General features: G+C 39.3%; 1 protein-coding gene across 6 annotated transcripts in view; it reads left to right on the plus strand.

Moving 5' to 3' along the window:
* Nucleotides 1-617: 617 nt before the first annotated feature.
* LOC129768683 (formin-J-like) overlaps nucleotides 618-21352 on the plus strand; it is a 312599-nt gene continuing 291864 nt past the window's right edge. The window contains exon 1 of one of the 6 annotated variants that reach the window (XM_055770471.1): nucleotides 618-758. The gene's annotated coding sequence lies outside the window, so the exon portion shown is untranslated. Of the gene's footprint in view, nucleotides 792-845; nucleotides 1875-21352 lie in introns of those variants that run through there. The other 5 variants (XM_055770472.1, XM_055770474.1, XM_055770473.1 and 2 more) reach the window with 5 other exon arrangements.

The raw sequence follows: 21352 nt of genomic DNA on the forward strand, positions 1-21352 counted from the left end.
GGTGTAAAGCTAGAAACCAAGAAGAATTGATTGTAGAAATATAAAAACTCTCACAAAAATCGATGGGATAAATGTAACACACAACGCTCAGATTATGATGATTATGGAAGTGTCGAAATTAACCGGAAAACCATGGTGAATCTTCATCGGGCTTAGAGGGTGTTGCTGCTCCACATGTTCGTGAAAATCAGAAAAATGAGAAATTTAGTTCTATAAAAATTTCAATTCAATAAATTATCAAACTATCCAAAAAACATACGATCACCTAACCCTATTGCCGCCGATTGAGTAGAAATAGCAGTCCACCAGGTATCGAACGTGATATGGATGTGATTGGCGTGTCGTTACGTTCATGTGTATGCGGTCTTTCCTGTCCAACTCTTCGTGGGGCTGCACGATGGCTCCACAGTTGGCGGTTCCATGGCACTCCGCAAAATCCGTCGCTGTCAAACAGCGAAAGAGAGAGAGAACTCAATAGTTTGTAGTGGTGAGCCTCGAGTTTATTTATTTTCTTGTTTTTTCCCTCAGTCACACGCTTGCCATGATACGAAACTCCTTTCTCGTTTCGAGCAACAACACTCGCTCACTCCACCAATCTCTCAGCTGGCTGCGGGCAACTTGGGGCCACTCGCTGCAGCGCGGTGGCTATGGGCCAGGCTCCAATCCGGCCGCCAACTTAGTGTTCGTTACACACTCCGTGCGCGAAGGTTCGTCGCTTCTGTACGCGGCGCTGGCGAAGTCTTTCGACGAAATTATATGTTAGTGTAGGATTTATGCATTATTATTAGTCGGTCTGCGCAATTTTTATGTTTTGTTGTTCAACATTTAGTGTTGTTAGTGCTCGCATGAGTGCAGTGTTTTCATTTTTTCTGCTACTTCTCTTCCACCGATATGTTTCTGCCTTCTATCGATACCTAATTAAAAAGGCGCGTTTTTCATTCGCTGTATTTGCGAAAGTTGTATTTTCCACACTTTCGTTCCGGGGATATTATCAAAACCTGCGTGTGCTGTTGTTGTTGTTGTTGTTGTAGTCGTTATTCATATGATCAATGTGTGGCAGTGCAGTGACTCTTTCTTTGCTTGTTGTCGACGCGAAGTTCCCAGCTGGTTTTTTTCTTCCTCTTGCGAGAGAGACGTGACGTTCGACGAAAAATAGTGTTTCCCACAACTACGCCAGTAGAAAGAACGACCAAGACCTGCAATAAAAGTGAAATTTGGTTAACGCATAATAGTTTCATCCCGCAACGTTCGCCTGGGCTTGAGAGTGTCTGTTAGTGGCATGTGACAACGACGTGTGTTTGATGGAATGTAAAACAAATGTATTCACCTTTATCTGTTGATTGGCGAAGTGTCAACCTGTTCTCTCCGAGTGTTGATGCTGCTGCTGCTGTTGCTCTCCTGCAATGTTCATATGTGTGTGACTGGCGACGGACGACCCGAGTAGAAAAATAAAACGTCACGGAAACGGGTTAAAGTTGCATCTATTATCCATCGGAATTGATTCATCTCACTTTCTTCGGATTGTCATTTATGGCTGTAATCTAGCTTTGAATTTCGATATGTTTGAATCCTTTTTGCGGCGAGCGGAAGGAGAATGAAGGAATTGGAGGTCATTTAACAGCGAGATCGCGGTATGAGTGAAACTGTATATCGAAAAAAGAGAATGTGATTTGTTGTTTTGCTACGAATGAACGAAATAGTTTTCCTTATAGAAAAACAAGATGTTATGTGTGCGACTTGTCAGTTGAGAATTCCGGTGGGATTTCCCCCCAGCAGCATCCAGCCTGTGGAACAATTTTTCGACACTACTCGCTGTTAAATTGTTTATGAACAGAATCATCCCCCCATTCGCTGCAACAACATACTTTCTGAAGGTTAGTATTATCATCAACGTACTAATTGCATCGTAATTCTCATAGAGATTGCTTCGGGCATCGTTTTTGCTGCTTCGCCACCAAGCGCATCTTCAATATTGGAGGTGATGATTATAGGGGTCCAACGGAGCGCTAAGCGCTCTCGAGTGTTTGAAAGGGTTGCATTTAGCGCTCGTGTGTTTCTAAATATAAAATCCGGCGGTGCGTGATTCGTTTTAGGGACTTTCGGTGCACTTGAAAACAGTAGCAACAGCGCTCGCGGCATTCGGCCAATGTGGATACAGAGAACAGCAGAAATAAATGTGCTCCTATGTGTATTATTAGGCATGATTTATATGTAGCATTGATCGATTAAAACATATGCAGTTCTACATTAGTTAATTTCAGTTTTTGCTGCTCGCTCTCTCAGCGATTGATTTGTTAATTGTGTTAAATTGTTCGCAACAAATTACATCAGATGGTCTAACCTTGTGTCTAGTACATGTTTTAGTCAGGAGTTGTTAGTAGAGTGGAAGCAATTCTCACATGAAGATGCAACTGTTTTGTTTATAATATAGTATTGGTAAAATTGATTGCACGAAAATTGCAGTTAAACGCGAATTAGTTGCTATTTGGTAGATGGTTTAATTCAAGGATTACTGTATCAATAAAAAAGAATGTTCAATGATATCGTCAAAAGGCTTATGAACAATGAATCAGTTTCTAGTAATACAGTGTGAATTCTCAATTTGTGAAGATTACCGCTGGTCACGAATCGAATCAAATATATGTTATGCCTATCTTGAGAACATTTACCATCTTTTCACTATGGGGTTGTCGTGGATAATAACTCACAGTCATAATTTTGCATATTCTGTATGGTGAAAAACGGCTAGATACTTAAACATGTTAACCCAAAGCTGTTAACGAACAAAATTGAAAATATGATCAGATATTCAATATAAGTGCTGTTAGTTTAGTTTTTCTATAACTCGGGCTCTTGCGAATAATATTCGAAGAATATTCGTAGTGTTTCACAAAAGGAAATAAACAAAAAAATAAAACTAGTTCATAAACTAGGGTGTCTAGATTATGAACTAGTTTTATTTTTTTGTTTATTTCCTTTGTATTTAAAGGGTCAAGTACCAAGTCATCAAAGTAAACTAGATTTATTATGGGTATTTTTGACGTAGGACTTCATCTCTTATTTCTATACAGGTGGGTCACCAAACGAAACTGAAAATAGGACAAGAGATTTCAAAAGTACAATATTATGTAAAATCGTTCTCACGAGTAGGGATTGTTCACCGGTTTTACCGGTAATACCGCGTCAATTTTTCAATAACGAATTACTGGTAATTTTACAATCAAAAACCGGTAATTTCGGAAATTTTCATTTTTACACCATAAATAATATTTGCCTTTATGTCGCTTTGAAATATTACCCTAGAATGAATCAAAATAAGATCTGGCATTGTTGTGCCGATTTACGACCACCGAACTTCAATTCAAAAATCGCTGCTCGATCTGAAAACGAAACACAGGATAAGCTTCAGCGATGAAGGAATTGGTTGATGCCTTCCAACCAGTTCTGGTCGCTATTGAACTGCTATTCCGAAGGAACCACACCCTTCAAGAAGCCGACGTTGGATTGCAATTTATGCTAGAATAACTATCGGTACAACCATCAGGAATTTCGAAGCAGCTGCTTGAAGTCCTGATTGCAGTAGAACGTTTCGTATATGCAGATTTGTTCACGGGCAGCCTTACGATAATTGACCGGAACCTTAGTCATGATCGAAAAGAAGATTTTTGTCAGCATGTTCTTCAGTCCTTTCGTGACTTTGGCGATTAGCTGCTTCTCTATTTGACCACAAAACTATTGGACTAGATCCTCCGTTTGTGGTTCGTCTAGCAATTTTCGAACAAACAAACAAAGCTTCGAACGTAGCGGTGGGAACAAAAGTTCCTCCAATTTGCATGTGTTTGCGAAGCGGATTCTCCCAGGTACATTGATTTTGAAGTCAATGTTGGGGAAACCGTAAATCGGGCCAATCAAAACGAAGCAGTTAGGGCGTTTAGATAACGCTTGACATTCCACAGTTATTCAAATGTTCTCATATCTCATGAAAAATAACATTTTGTTCATTGTGATAGATGCGTAGAAATATTTCTTATCAATTGATTCCGATCTATCAGGAAATGTTCGAGTTATAAGCATTTGAAATCTTTCATTTTTTCCTGCATGTTCTGTGCTTAGGTTTTCATTTCATCTCCATATGCTCCGGTTGAACGTGATCCCACGTCAAAAGAAGCAACCAGAACAATGTGCGAAACAGGCTGAATCTTGGCTGGACCATTTAGGCTGGACCATTTAAAGAATGAAAACGCCAGAGTTCCATGAAACGAACTTTGCAAGAAATCGCATAGGGTTTTGTTTGGCGAGACGGTAACAACGGCATAAATAAAATCCAACCGCACACAGCTGCCTCATGTGAAAAGTAAACAACAGCTGATATTCATTTGGCTAAAATGAAATTCGATTCTGGCATCTTGAATAATCAAGATGAAAATGACACTGGGTGGAAAAATGAATTTCAAAACATATTGAAGAACAAAAGTTCATTTGCTCATATTCACTGGTTGTCTGGATCTGTCATTTGGATTTTCGTTTGGAATATATAGGTTTTCGATGCAACCTAGCCCGAAAATATATGCATTTGAGCTTAGCGAAGATGATTTTTTTCAACACTGGTGGTGCGTAAAGAGCACAAGCCTCCCAACTCCCCTAAGCTCAGACCCATAGGGAGAAATAGAAACCGAATCGAAAATTCGGTTTTATTTGATTTCAGTGATGGTAGAGTCATCGCTTTAGCCAATGGTGAACGACTGTTACAGCATTTGATGGCTTTTACCGAGAGTTCGAGAAACGTTCTCTCACAAAGGGTCATTCTCGTGATGTTTCATTTTTTATCGCTACACCAGTGTATGGCGCTGTGTATGTGCTTATTTTCTACTATTATCTGAAGGTATCTGGCATTCAATTAATGTCGCATACGACATGTTGTTTCCCTCAGTCGGATATTCAAGCCCATGCGCGCACATGTATCTGCATGCGGCAACATTTTGGTACGTCATGTTTACCAGGGATGGTTTCTCGATTGCCCCCACAACAAAAACAGAGGATTGATGGCTCGAATTTTAAACGATATTAAAAATTTCATTTAAAGTTTATTCTCATTAACATATAAGTGTTAAACTTTTCATTGTATATTGTATTTATACCGCTTCGTTTGCGCGGTTATTACTTTTCCGCTTATTTCGGTGTTGTAATGTATATGTTTTAGAGTTTCAATGTAAGAAAACTGCACAATACCTAGTTCCTCGTGTTTCGGTTGGTACATCTATGGTTGACTTTGGCTTCTGATGGGTTGCAAGCGACAAAAAAACTTTCAACTGAAGAGTTAATTCTCTCGTTTCACTCTGAAATAGTATTCGAAGTTCTAACAATTTATTGAAATAATTTCGTAGTCCTACGTCAACAATGTTTTTGTGTCTTAGGCACAACCCTCTATAATTTTTTGAACAAAAATAACCAGATCAACACATATTAATACGAATACGGATAGGACACACTTGCTTCACGCATTACTAATTGTGAAATCATATCTCTCCAATCAATTTGTAGATGCTACATAGTCATCTTTCAAGCCGATACGAAAGCCTAATAGTAGTGGTAAAGTATCTGTGAAGAAAATAAAATCCAATACACAAAAAAAAAATTCAAACAACCTTTAACCCTTTCACCTACAGCATGAATTCTCACCCGCGGTGAACTTGCATATCATAGGGCACCAGAACGCTCAGCAAAGAAGTAAAATCACTTGAAATCACTTTTTGAAATATGAATCATGGAATCCCGGCCCCGCGGGGCTCACACCAAAAGAGCCTATTAATAAAATATTATTAAAAGTCACAGGAGGGTTGTGTCCGAGACACGACCGCATAGTTGACGTAGGATTCCGTTAGGCTATCTGTTGATTTTGGATATGTTTGAAGAATTACATCGTTAAACTCTTTGATAATGATTTGATGGCTTCCTGAAAAGCGCCGTTTTGTTCGGTTGTTGGGAATTGTTTGTTCACTCCACCAGTGTTTACCGAGTGATGATGACAGAAGGATGGTAAACAGTCGTTTGATGGTGTGTATCAGATAAAAGATACCGAAGTGGAACGAGATATGATGAAAACCGCCCTTTGTGATCCTTGACGAGATACCTCCTGTGTTATGTATGGATAAAATAAAGAAAAAAAAAACTCCCCAATGTAATATAAGATAATTACCAATACCGAACACAATTATCAATTTTTCTCATCAGTGAAAACATATTACTTGAATATACAGAAAACATATTTGAAATGGAAAAGGTAATTTTCTTTTCTAATTTTTACTTTCTGAGTGTTTATTCAACCCAATGCGAATTTTAATTGGACTAACAACACCTTATACTATATGTAGAGTATATGGGAAATCACTTTTTCTAATATTTCTCTACTTTTCCAATTTTTCTCGCCGTACAAACTTTCCTTGGGTGAAAATGAACACAACAAAATAGACAGCTTAAACCAAACAACCCGTTCTAGAGCGGAAACGTACATTGGTGTGCTTATTTATGAAAATTGAAATGAATAGTTTCATATATCAAATCATTTTTAACACAACTGCTACCATATACAATTCTACACTTACACTTGTGCTAAATTTTTCACAATTCACGATCGGTCATTGATATGAAATTTCACGAAGCAACCAACATTAAAGTTCCAAATTTAAATTTTATTTGCAAGAATTAATCGTATCACTCACATTACTTGCAATATAAAAATGCCCCCGACTTTCATATATTTGCAATGACGATTTCCCCCACGCAGCTTGGTGTTGATGTATCTGTTAGGGACCTGCCGCATGTGTTGTCAATTTCGACCAATCAGATATGGGTATTTTCGTTAGGATAGGGGTTGAAATTTTTAAATTGTTCAATAGTTAGTTTCATGACAACTTGTTTTCTTCAATACAAAAAAAATTGTTATGGAGTGCCGAAATCGATTGAAGCGAAAATTTCATCAATCCATCATGAAATGACTGAGTAATAAGCGTTTGAAATTGGACAATTTTCACGATGTGCTCGATTTTCAATTTGTACCCCAATATGTTCCCGAAAGACGTAATCCTACGTCAAAACAGACTTTAGAACTTGGCTCTTCTAAATCTATGAATCAATGAAATGAAAATCGAATATCATGTCACTCGCAATATTCTTATTCCCTAGGTATAATAACAAAGAAATAACCGTAGAAATGAATATCATGCAAAAAACAAAGGAATCTCGCCAAAAATCCGGACGACCCTGAGTGATCGTCAGAAATAGATTCTTGTAAAAATTGGCAAAACAGCGTCACTCGTTGCGTTCTCAGCCTCATACTTTGTGCTCTAGATGAACCCCAACGGAGCGAGACAGGTTGTTTCGTGGGACAAAATTAATTCAAACCTAGCCCAAACAAACCGTCGCGCTGTGCTATCAAAGTGGTCAACCTCGAACATTCGAGGGCTGCCAATGTGTGTGCTGCTCCTTATGTCGAGCAGCCGGGTATCAGCACCAATTTGAAACCAGTTCCTTTCGCCGCATTTCGCCTTGGCACTAAAGCCGCCCTCTGGGTGCTGGGTGCTATATTTCGGGCGATCGATCACAAAAAAAAATCATTTTGTTTCAAAATATTTATTTCTACCGATTTTCTCATATGTCATATTTTATCGTGGAAACACAGCATAGTTGCATGGAAATTACCAAGATGCAATCATCATGTTAACATCGAAGTGATAATTCACGTACTTAAGAACTCGTGGGTCGCCTGAGGAAAACGCATGAAACACGTGAAGCACGAAAGCATGTTTGAATGGCCCAATTTTAAGTGTCTTATCTATCTCGTACTGCTGCGGGTAGTGCAACTAAGTTGTAGTGTGTGATTGCCTCTCACCTCATAATCTTCTGCATGCAACCATCCCATCGCTTAAGAAGTACAATTATCTAGAAAAAGTATTCTCAACTTCTTAGATTTTGAGAAACTTCGTGATAACTGAAGTCGTGCACAACGGAAAACGTTCTCCCAAGATTAAGTACCCAACACACACGCGAAGCACGCGCGCAAGACCCTGTGTGGTTCATTGACGTCACGAGACATGTAATGAAGATTTCTGCATCCATGGTTGTTCTCTCTCTCTCTCTCTCTCACACACAAACCGAATTTACCGGTCGTGAAGGTCTCCGCGAATCGGCAGCATCTATTATAAAACATTACCATCGCTGGTTACATCATCTGTTTAGACACTTCTAGAGACTTTCTGGCTCGTAAATATTAAAAAAGCACAAATAAGCGGCTCCCCGAAGTGTTCATCGAATCAGCCGGTAATGATGAGCATCAACAAACAACCGGCTTCACTTCACGCTCAAATTCGGAGCTCGATAATTCTCAATATTTGCACCAACCGGGGGCTCTCGGGTGGGTTGTTAATAAAATTTAGCTTGTTGGCACGAGGGCTTCGTCTTACACCCTCACACATTCCCTGCTCTGCTGCGAATCCTGCCAGCTTTTGCTCGATGGCAGACATTAGTTATTGATTCAACAACAAAGTTCGCGTTTTGAGCCTGCACAGTTGCAGCGAATTCATTCAACTCATCGCAACATTACAACTTGAGACCGTATGTGTGGCCCCCGGACTCGGTAATGAACCACCTAACAACACGATCGGTGATCGGTACGGAAAAAAGAAAGCAATGAAAATGAGCGCACTCGCATTACCCTTCAATTACCTGCTTTCCTGCCAACGATGCACTGATAGGATAAGGTTTGATAATGGGCCGAAACGAGTCTCTGCGTACGACGTTCGAACGATTGCGTGGTGTTATTCAATACGAATTTCGAATTCACACCAGTGACTGATCGATTTATCATATCGTATTGTTTCATAGGGATCGGTTACGGAAAGTTCGGACAGCCTTGTGAGTGCCTTATACAGGGCGGTTATAATTGCAGATGAAGGTTAATGTTGGTTTTTGACTAAGGAGTGAATTGTGACAACTGTTGCCTGACTAAAACTCTTCTGATACATATTGAGAACATACGAAATGAAAATCTATGTTTAAATGATTGAACAAAATTTTAAAAAGTTTATCCATTCCAACTTCCGACTAGCAATGATCGTGCGTCAACTTTTGATTCCAGATAGTGTCTGTGTCTCAAATCATCCACCGTATTCATCTGATTTGGTATACTCTGAAAAATAATGGAAAATTTTGCATGATTTATCAACGGCTATTCGAACCGCCTAAATCGAGCGTTGTATGTCATTGTTCAAAATGAACTGGGTACGTATTTGAATCGGTATAGTTTAAAATAGTATCGATTTAAAAGGTATAGGTGAACCTGTTTTTGTGCGATGGATAGGGACCGAACAAAAGGAAAGCATGGGAAATGGTAGAGGAACTGGTACAAATTCGGTACCCCATTTTGTTTTTTAGGGGTTAGCTCTTGGTCAATGCTCGGAATTTCTTCATATCAGCTTATGAAGGGATCTATTGGGGACATTTCCCCGCAAACCGATTTAAAAAATCTTGATTTGGCTCGGAGCTTTAAGCATAGAAGTGAAACAACTCAAATTCGAGTACCCGAGATGCCTGGGTATAATATATTGGCACCCCATTTTTTTATTTTTTCAAATTAAAAGAATCGCTCTGAAATCACTGAAAAATGTATTTTTTGACATTTTCATACAAAATAGAAGTGAGGTACACTATCTTACGTAAATTAACTCAACTTTGACGAAAAAGTATTTTGTGAATTAATCTGTCAACCTGGATAATGTTTACATCATTATCAATGTAAATCTGCGGCAACAAAAACAATGTTGCCAGACCGGGTGGATTTTTATCCCCAAATCGGGCGAAATTTAATTTTGCTGCATGGGCATGGAATACTTAGCATAGTGTATCATCAACACTATGTTTACTAGGGTGCCAATGAAAATGGTCATCTCTAATTTCAAAAAGCCTCGAAAAAACACCCTATGCCAAATACAGTAAAACCTGTTTTTGTGCGGTGTATGAATTGAAGCAAATTTGACGAAGTTATCGTCCATTTAGTTTTTTCGATGGTTTATATGCATTTCAGTGCGAAAAAAGCATATTTGCGTCTCAATTATCCACATGTGAAATTATTTTCCTCCTCTCATCAAATGCTCTAGGTTATTCTAAGTTTTTGCATGCCACGATTTCTAACAGCAACACGTTTCGACATGCAACTAAAAGCACAAAACAGCGCAACTGGAAAGGCAAAGTGTTCCATCGCAAAGCAGGGAAACAAAATGAAATTGAACGGTGAATGGCGTGGATTTCAGTTATTTTCTTGGGGGAAACTTTTTTTATGCGGTCCCCATCTACCGCACAAAAAAGGTTTTTTCAAAATGTGTACCAAACACGATATTTTGAAGCTACTGGTGAAGTTTTGCACAATTTTTTTTATGCGACTTTTTTGTGCGGTCCCTATCCCCCGCACAAAAAAAATGTTTGCCTGTATTAGCTCAATCGGATTTAAGGGAGAGTGGCGCAAAGCGGTCAAAGTTTGAGTTTTTTGAAAATTGAAAAATCACCCTTCTGGGTTCTGGGTTTGGGGGAAATCTGGGTTTTCGAAAAAAAATTGTTGATGCCAAATGTCTTAAAATTGCATGAAACGTCGAGATCTAGTGTCATCTCGAATAAAACACACTCTGAGGCTTAGTTTTTTTTCGGAATACGAAACGAAACGTATGTTTTTGGGCACCAATCAAAATAGTTATCTCGATTTTCCATTCGGAACTTGCCACGAAATGTTGATTTGCGCGATACTATACGCTTCGCAAAATATTAGCTCATGCGAACTTCATTTATTAGTGTCATAGACTTAAAAATTTGACTTTTTTTTGAAAAACAAAAGATAACCGAAAATCGAGATTTTCAAAAAACATTGTTGGTCCCAAATGTCTTAAAATTGCATTACTCTACGAGATTTACTGTTATCTCGAAAAAAAATATTTTTTTTAGCCACTTGCTTGTTTTTTCCGTCTGAAAAGTCGGTTTTTAACCAAAAAAAAATTTGAGATAACTGTAAATCTCTATGTGTGATGCAATTTTAAGACATTTGGCGTCAAAATTTTTTTTTTGAAAACCCCGATTTCCGGTGATTTTTCGGTTTTCAAAAAACTTAAATTTTAACGTCTGCAACGCTAATAAATTAAGTTCGAATGAGCTAATATTTTGCATAGGGTATATTATCGTGCGAATCAACATTTCGCAACAAGTTCCGAATGAAAAATCGAGATAATTATTTTTATTGGCACTTGAAACCATATGTTTTGTCTCGTACTCCGAAAAAAATCAAGTCCCAGAGTGTCGATTTTTGGTAAATTTTGTTTTTTTCGAGATGACACTAGATCTCGACGTTTCATGCAATTTTAAGACATTTGGCATAAATTTTTTTTTTCGAAAACCCCGATTTCCTTTACTCTTGGGTGATTTTTCGATTTTTAAAAAACCCCAACTTTGACCGCTTTGCGCCACTTTCCCTTAAGCCCGATTGAGCTGATATTTGACATAGGGTATTTTTTGGAGGTGGTAAACATTTTGTATAGGGTAACTTTTTGAAATTTTAGGGTCGATTTTTTTCCCATACATTCATTGGCACCCTAATGTTTACATTGGGGTGTCAAATTACCCGCATACCGAATTTTCACTTTGGAATGAAATCTATGAAATTTGTGATTAAAATCTCTATACACTTACTCGAATTCGTTGAAGAACATCAATTTCTCAATCCAAATCAGCTTGATTATTTAAAATCGGCTCACTATTCGATTTTTAATGATTTTTCAAAAGACGCACATGAAAAATTTTCGAGATTTCAAAAACAACAAAACTTGATTTTTTTTAAAATAACACAGACATTTTGGGTTTTTGTCATCTGACGTTTGTTACTACATTAATAGAACACTTTTTTTTATTCACCACCAGAGTGCGCTCATAACCGCCGGAGATCCGGGTGGGTACCAAATTATCCACGGGGTACCGAATTTGTACCAGTTCCTCTACAAAACATCAGGAGTAGCTTCAAATAATAGTTTTTGCTACATAAATTAAAAAAAACCATTTTTATGTACTGGATAGGTAACGCGTGCTCCCGTGGCCGAGTGGTTAGCGTCCCACATTATCATGCCGGGGGATTTTTCGTCAAAGATATTTCTTCCGACTTGCACTGTGGTTACGCGTATTCTAGAGCTTGCCACTCCAGAATACATACAAGGCGTGTTATCCGGCATAGAAATCTCAACTAAATACTACCAATGAAAATGACGCAAGTAATACTACGTTGAGATGGCGAAAGTTCCACTAGGAACGTTAGTGCCATCCAAGAAGAAGAAGCAGGGAACGCAAAATAAAGTTCCACTTAGATCATAAATCCAATCCAAATGATCCCGATTTAGTTCACCGTAATTTTTGAGAATTAATCATATGTGTAGAAGGTTCTATTTTCATCAAGTAAGGTCAGTTAGAATAAGTTTATAGCAGCGGTCGTAGTAGGCGTCTCTGAGATCTTTTGACAGTAAACTGGTTGGAAACCTGTATCCTTCGAGGGTAAAAATTTTACGTTCATCCGTTTTGTTTTGAAAAAGTTGTGCAGGATGAATGCCAAGGAGAAAAAAAATGATTTTATATTGAGCACAATCAAGGCAAACCTGGGAATTTCGGATTATGACATCGCCAAAAACACAACTTTAACCAAAGTACCATCAGGAGAATCCGAGCTACCAAAAAGGAAGCTGAAGCAAAATCTGGTGACCAAAAGACGCGCTCGAAAGTTGTACAACATGGTTTTAATGAAGTACGAAGGATGTATGTTGATGGATGACGAAATGTACGTGAGGATGGGTTTTGGACAACTCTTAGACCTGAAAGTCTATATAGCCACTGCCAGACAATATTTCCGCAGCAAATTTAAGTTCGTTTTCGCTGATAAATTTGTCAAAAGGTTTTTGATTTTGCTACGGTTTTGCAGCTGTGGACAGAAAACCAAGGTTCTCGTTACAAACAAGACAATGGACTCGGAAATGTATAGGAAAGATATGGAAGAGTGCCTGCAGAAATGTCACCTTCCGTTTATTAAGGCTCACAAAGGTCCGGTGAAATTTTGGCCAGATGTGGCAAATATTTGGCACAGTCGAAAAAAACAGGAAGTTGGTTATATCTGTTGTATGACCGCAAGGGTGACGTAGGACTAACTTTGGTTTTGTGATCATTTGTTTGAGGTTGAATCTGAATCAATGCTCAATGAATGGATGAATTAATATTTCGGGGAATTCTGAAACGAGAGCGTTACATTGAAGGCACAAGGTTATAGCACAAGTTTATGTTATCTTTATCGACTGATCGATTTTTATTGACATCATTATCACTTCATTCGAAAGATAAAATGTCTACGAGTTATACGTCTTGCAAGCAAAGAGTCGAATGAATTGAAGAAGTTTTAAGTTTTTTTAGTTTAAGACAACAACAACAACAACAAAATATTGTAATCGCAAAAATCTATAAATATGGGTACCTGCTTGAAATTTTATCTGCCATGATTTATACGCGGATGGTACAAGACACGGCTAGCAAAGCAAGATTGTCGTTTGTTTTGTGTAAAACGATTTCGAACAACTTGTATGTAGCGAAGGCAAAAATTCAGCAAAAGAAGCGCACTCAAAATTGGTGCATTGGTGGATATTTCTCCGCTTTCTTACGTTTGCCCTATACATAATACAAAATACATTGCTTGCCACTAATTCTCAAACATAAATTACAAAAAAAAAAGTATTTTCTTGCAGTATTATAAAACAAAATAAACTCTTTTGCTTCAACACAATTCAAAGTTCTAAGTAGAACTAGAAGATCATCACATCTTTTCGATTTCTTCTCCCCGACGTTCGACGCAATTGATTGAAATATTACGAAACAAAATCCATTTGCTCGCAGTGTTATGATTTAAATAGAAAACAAAAAAAAACTTCGGTTCAACACAATCCTCTAATTTCTAAGCAGAACTGACAGATGACTTGTCAGTATTGATGACATCTTTTCGATTTCTTTTCCTCGACGCTCGACGCTCACCGGCAACCGATGCTGACTCAATGACATTCAACGAAAAGTTGCACGTGTAGTGTGTGTGACGGCTGTCTTCAATGCCCAGCAATTCTTCTCAAAAGGAAACCTTCTTCGATGCTGGTGCTTTCTTGGTCGCCTTCTTGACGGTACCATTCTTCTACCACGGTGGATTCCTTCAGGAGGAATCTCTAATGATCTTGTCACACCTAAGCCGTTTGTGTTTGCGATCATTATCTTCTCGTCCGCCGGCGGAGCGTTTTCATCGGCCCTTCTGAGCTCCTTCACAGTTCGAAACATACTGAAGGTTTTTCGTCACTAGACCGTTGCTTAACACTCCTATACTCGGGCATTGGTCTGTCAGACCGAGAAATCAATAATTCGTTCATTTCTCAGAAAATATCAACACTACGACTTTGCGATTCTCTCTAGCTTCGTTATTCGTCGTTCGTCATCGTTTAGCGTGTCGCATGTGTTGGTACAAAGGGGACGTGTGCCACTTTTTTAACACTTTCGGTCTGACACACCGACGCGAGTCTAGGAGTAACTTTTTTGGACAAGTGCCTTTTTTCATATTCTAGAATATTGTTGAATGAAATGTATAAATTAATGACAGTGGCGTGGAATATTTATTGAATATAATGCATAAGATCGTTACCCGACTATTCTTATTTGATTTCAGTCACTTTTGTAACTGGATTGAACGGATCCATATATAAACTATTCGTCGTTAGTTCGTTAGTTTCATACGTTCAAAAGCAAAATATAAGAGTTTGACTTTCGTATAATTATTCGCTGAATATAATGGTCATACATATACACATTTGTGAAAGAATTTCACTTGTGGAAGCATTGTAAACAGTATACTATAAACTAATTGGTAGCTTATGGTATTTTTTAACAGTTACAGTTTCGAGGATATTTTTATATGATGGACAATATCGACAAAAAAACAAGAAAAAGAAAAGGAAGTTCATGGAAATCCTTTTATATCATCTTTTTATGCCCCATCTAACAAAAGGCATGATTTCTTAGTTTACCAAGAAAACAAAGACAAAGAATATTAGAAATATGCAAACTTTATATTCCAGAACCTTTATCATCTAGTAATTATCTAGAAGGTCATTATACATTCTTCTCTTCGATAAAAGACCCGAAAAACACGCAACAACTGCATGAAATGTAAAAAATATGTTTGTTTCGAGCATGTAATTATGCTATGTTCTGATTCTTACTACAACGAAACCACAATCGATTAATACGTTTTTATGTTATTTTATAGCTCTTCATACTTCCATGAATTATATTCAGTTGTTTACTTTTAATTAGTAACAGTGAAAAATTCGAATTTCGTTATTTGTGTTGGAGTATCAAAAATTACTCTATTTTGAGTAGGCTGAATTAGATGACTATTAAAACATAATAAAGACGAAAAAACATATTTTTTGAGATTTTTCATTCCATCATAACCTCTTCTACGAATAAATGCCAATAAAATCTGAAAAATACACAATGGCAACATTACAGAGAAGTTTAATTTTCGGTCTGTGACACCGTGCGCAAGTATACGTGTTATTATTTTGCACGCGAGTACAGGAGGGTTAAATATGCATCTTATTGGTTAATGAATCAACAGGAGGTGTGGCTGACTATGGAAATTTGAAAAACAATCTAAAGGCGAATGAACTCTCTGAATTTGAAACCTTCGGCAACTGAGCAATAATTGCTGGATTTTCCGTTTTTAGATACATACAATAAGCACGTAATCTGACGTTAGAAAAATAGTTCGTTACAATATGTAACACTTTTGTGTTTTGTGGAAGTCGCCACCAGACGTCGACACTGTACCACTATCACCGTCAATGTCGAATTACAGGTTCTCTCTCTCTCTCTCTCTCTCTCTCTCTCTCTCTCCCCCATGTACGTTTGCATGCATCGATGTTTGAGTTCACCGTGGTTTGACAAACGCTACAGGTGAGCTAAATTGTTTGTGTAGCGTACACGAAAACTGCTCACACGTAAAAAACAGCGTGCAGTGTGTGTGCGCTATTTTGCACGCCTAATACTGACTAATACTAATGCGAGGACCTTAGCATACTTGATAAATGTCTAGGTTCTTTGGTTTGAGTTTTTTTTTTATTGATCCGTTTATTTTTACAGGCTCAGTTACATAAGTTTAATGGAGCCAAACTCTTAACTATATTTCAACTAGCATATATCAACATGTTGTTTCCTTAATTCTATGGTTAATGAAATAGGAAACCGATTACTCGCGGTCGACTCGAGTTTAGAAGGGTGACACATTTTCATTAGGAAAAGGATGGGATGTAAGGAGATGTGTGTTTACACTCGCACTCACATTCACATTCACATTCTCATTCACACTGACACTTCACACTCAATTCTTAAAACTATCCTTACATCTAATATGTATTTACAATTTAACTTATTCTAATGTTAGTAGGAAAGGAACCGATAGCTCGCGAAGGACGAAAAGGAGGGGAAAAGGATGTATGAACAATCACACTCGAAGATCGATAGCTTTAAGAAAAACATATATTTGGGACATGTAATTAAGGTCTAACCGAGCCAACACATCTCTCACTGGCACATTCGACTGCTTTCCTCCAGCCCGAAGGGAGTTTTCTAAATTCGATCTGGCGACAAGATACAACTCGCACGACCAAACAACGTGTTCGATGTTGTGGTAACCATGGCCACAACCGCAGAGATTGCTGTCGGCAAGATTAAAACGAAAAAGCAGCGCGTCAAACGAACAGTGATTGGACATGAGTCGGGAGAAGGTGCGAATAAAGTCCCGACTCAAGTACAGACTTTTGAACCACGGATTGAGGCTAACCTTAGGGATAATTGAGTGGAGCCACCGGCCCAATTCATCTTCGTTCCATTTGCGTTGCCAGTTAACGATGGTATTTTTACGAACTAAAGAATAAAATTCATTGAAGGCGATTTGACGCTGATAATTTTCGCCTTCAATTGCACCTACCTTTGCTAATGAGTCAGCCCTCTCATTACCCGGAATTGAGCATTGTGAAGGGACCCAGACAAAGGTAATGACATAACAGCGTCTGGATAAAGCACTCAAAATTTCTCGTATTCTCTCAAGGAAGTACGGCGAGTGCTTTTCCGGCCTCACTGAACGGATAGCTTCGATAGAGCTAAGACTATCCGTTACAATGTAATAGTGTTCAACAGGTCGTGAGGCGACGCTGTCCAGCGCCCAGTGTATCGCTGCCAATTCAGCAATATACACTGAACAAGGATACTGAAGACTATGTGAGGTGCTAAAAAAATTGTTGAACACTCCGAATTCTGTGGGCTCATTCATAGAGGACCCATCAGTAAAGTATATATTATCAAAATTGACACGCCCATACTTTGCTTCGAAAATCGTAGGAACGATCCCCGATCGATGATAATCTGGAATTCCATGGATATCCTGCTTCATGGACAGATCAAAATGTACAGAGGAATTGATGTAGTCAGGAAAACAAACACGGTTGGGAATATACGAAGAAGGATCAACCTGCATGGAGACGAATTCATGATATGAGCTCATGAATCCAGAATGAAAATTTAGCTCGATCAGCTGCTCAAAATTTCCGATCACCAATGGGTTCATAACCTTACACCGGATGAGGAACCGAAGAGATAATAAATTGAAGCGATCTTTTAGTGGGAGTAGGCCTGCCGAAACCTCGAGACTCATGGTATGCGTTGAGGGCATACATCCCAACGCGATACGGAGACAAAGATACTGAATTCGCTCGAGTTTAATGAGGTGTGTTTTGGCAGCTGATTGAAAACAGAAACTGCCATACTCCATCACTGAGAGAATAGTTGTTCGATACAACATTATAAGATCTTCTGGGTGGGCTCCCCACCAGATGCCGGTAATTGTACGGAGAAAGTTTATTCTTTGTTGGCATTTTTTACTCAGATACCTAATATGGGCCCCCCAAGTACATTTGGAGTCGAACCAGACCCCAAGATACTTGAATGACATAGCATGAGTGATCGGTTTACCCAAAAGTTGAAGCTTTGGTTTTGCTGGTCTATGCTTCCTAGAAAAAACCACCATCTCTGTTTTCTCCGTGGAGAATTCGATCCCTAGCCCAATGGCCCAGGTTGAAAAATTGTTCAAAGTATCTTGTAAGGGTCCTTGCAGGTCGGATTCGTTTGATCCTACGACAGACACCACTCCATCATCTGCAAGTTGTCTTAGGCTGCAATTTTGTGTAAGGCAATTGTCGATGTCGCTTACATAGATGTTGTACAAAAGGGGGCTTAAACATGAGCCCTGGGGGAGTCCCATGTAGGAGACCCGACTTACTGTCGAATCCCCGTGAGAAAAATTCAAATGTTTCTCACAAAGCAAGTTATATAACATATTATTCAATAGAGGCGGCAGACCCCGAGAGTGTAATTTGTCTGACAGGACCTCTATTGAAACTGAATCAAAGGCCCCCTTTATGTCCAAGAATACTGAAGCCATTTGTTTTTTTCCGGCGTAAGCCATTTGAATTTCTGAAGAAAGCAACGCAAGACAATCATTCGTCCCCTTGCCCCTGCGGAACCCATATTGTGTATCTGAGAGTAGGCCATTCGCTTCAACCCATCGATCAAGGCGAAACAAGATCATTTTCTCCAACAATTTCCGTATACAAGACAGCATTGCTATTGGGCGGTACGTATTGAAGTCGGACGCGGGTTTTCCGGGTTTTTGAATAGCTATAACTCGTACTTGTCTCCAATCATCCGGAACAATATTATGTTCCAGAAACCGATTGAATAAATTCAACAAGCGATGTTTCGCCACATCAGGGAGGTTTTTCAACAAGTTGAACTTAATTCTATCCGATCCCGGAGCAGAATTGTTACATGAAAGGAGAGCAAGAGAGAATTCTACCATCGAAAAATCAGAATCAAGATCGCACCTATCTTGTGGTATATCTCGAACAATTTTTTGCACAGGAGCGGAATCGGGACAAACCTTTCGTGCAAAATTAAAAATCCATCGATGTGAATATTCTTCGCTTTCATTCGTTGAAGAGCGATTTCTCATGTTTCGAGCCACTTTCCATAATTTTTTCATTGACGTTTCTCGTGACAAACCTCCCACGAAATTTCGCCAATAAGCACGTTTTTTCCCTTTGATCAAATGTTTGAACTGATTCTCAAGGGCTAAATACGTTTGAAAATTTTCAAGAGTTCCACGTTTCCGAAAAGCTTTAAATGCATTCGATTTTTCTATATAAAGCTTGGAACATTGGCTATCCCCCCATAGATTGGGAGGCCTTCGGGAAATGGTGGAACCTAGAACGGGTTTCGTTTGAGCGCGAACTGCGCTGTCATAGATCAAACGAGAAAAGAAGTTATACTCCTCCAATGGAGGTAAACCATCTCTGGAATTGATGGCTAGAGCAATCGCGTCCGCATACTTTTTCCAGTCAATGTGTCTTGTGAGGTCATATGCCATGTTTATAGATTCAGAAGAATTCGACCCAATGGTGATGGAAATTTTGATTGGCAAGTGATCACTACCGTTGGGGTCCTGGATTACATTCCACTTGCAATCTAACGATAATTAATTCGAGCAAAGCGAGAGGTCAAGAGCACTTGGGTTAGCAGGAGGTTTAGGTACACGTGTTGTTTCCCCAGTGTTCAAAACGGTCATATTGAAGCTGTTACAAAGGTCATATATCATCGATGAACGATTGTCGTCGTACTGTTCCCCCCAGGCAGTTCCGTGAGAGTTGAAGTCTCCCAAGATCAATCGTGGCTCAGGAAGGAGTGAGCACATGTCAACAAGTTGCTTGCGGCTAACCGCAGCTCTCGGAGGCCAATACAAGCTGACAATACAGAGGTCTTTGCCTCTGATGTTTGCATGACAAGCATCAGCTTCAATCCCTCCAATAGGTGGAAGGTCAATTCGAAAAAATGAGTGGCACTCATTGATCCCCAATAGCACCCCTCCGTATCTGTCATCACGGTCCAAGCGTATAATATTGAAATCATGGAAAGAGAGATCATCTCGCGAAGAAAGCCAAGTTTCGGACAGAGCAAAAACATCACAATTGAACTTATGAATCAAAAATTTGAATGTATCCAATTTAGGGATAAGACTACGACAATTCCACTGTAAAACAGTGATATCTCCGACCTCTCTATTTAAATCAGACATCAAGAGAGATAATCATTGCTAGGAGGGGCCATGTTAGCATCAATTGTTGCAAAATTGTCTTTAATACTGGAAGCATTGAAATGACAATGGTTCTGATGGAGTCGGAAACGTTAAAACACTTGAAGATTTGATCCAAAAGGTCAGACAGCTTTATAAATCCCGATTGGGAAGTTGAGCTGGACGGAAAAATAGGGACAGTTGGGGTTTTTGATGTCCCATCGAGTGCTGGGTCGTTCGAAGGTGAACTATTCCCACGGAATACAGGAGGAACCTGATTTTGCTTGTCCGCTGCACTCGATTTTTTAGGCAAGCTAACAGGGGATATCACCGGAGGGACTTGTGATTGAATTTTGGGAGTGGTCACATTTTTGCGCCGGGGATTCCCTTGGGATATAAACGGTGTGCCCCCGTGAGCTGTGTCCGCTTCCATTTCGTCAACTGGCAATGTGGAAAAGATATTGTGTGAGGAGATTGGATGTTTTTGTTGTTGGGCCTGTGGAGAAGCGCCCTTGAAAATTTCCGCAAAAGTGCGTTTCGAGCGTTCCTTTAAAGAGCGCTTCTGTTTCTCCCAGCGACTCTTGTAAGTTTCACAAGCTGAGAGCTCATGTGGGGTCCCCCCGCAATATGGACACTTATGCTCAGTCGCACTGCAGGATTTGCCCACATGTTGCTCTCCGCAAGTGGCACAGCGCTCCTTGTTGGCGCAGTAGTCTGCTGTGTGACCAACTGACTTGCATTTGTTGCAAGTCATGGGCATTGGCACGAAGAGACGCAGCGGAAGCCTCAATTTGTCCACCATAACGTAGTCAGGGAGGGCGGAACCAGCAAAAGTTACTTGAAACGAGTCGGACGGCGTGAATTTTGTTTTTCCCTCTTCCTGGGACACTTTTCCTAATTGATGGCAGTCCAAAATTTTAACTTTCGTCAAAGGGAGCTTTTTAAATCTGCCATCTCCCTCTTTTATTAATGCGCTCGTCAGACCCGTTTCTGTAATCACCCCCGAAATTTCTACGTTATGGAAGGGCACATAGACGCGATATTCTAGTACGAACCTATTGTCGACAACAA

Source organism: Toxorhynchites rutilus, chromosome 2, assembly GCF_029784135.1.
Source record: "Toxorhynchites rutilus septentrionalis strain SRP chromosome 2, ASM2978413v1, whole genome shotgun sequence".
Lineage (NCBI taxonomy): Eukaryota > Metazoa > Arthropoda > Insecta > Diptera > Culicidae > Toxorhynchites > Toxorhynchites rutilus.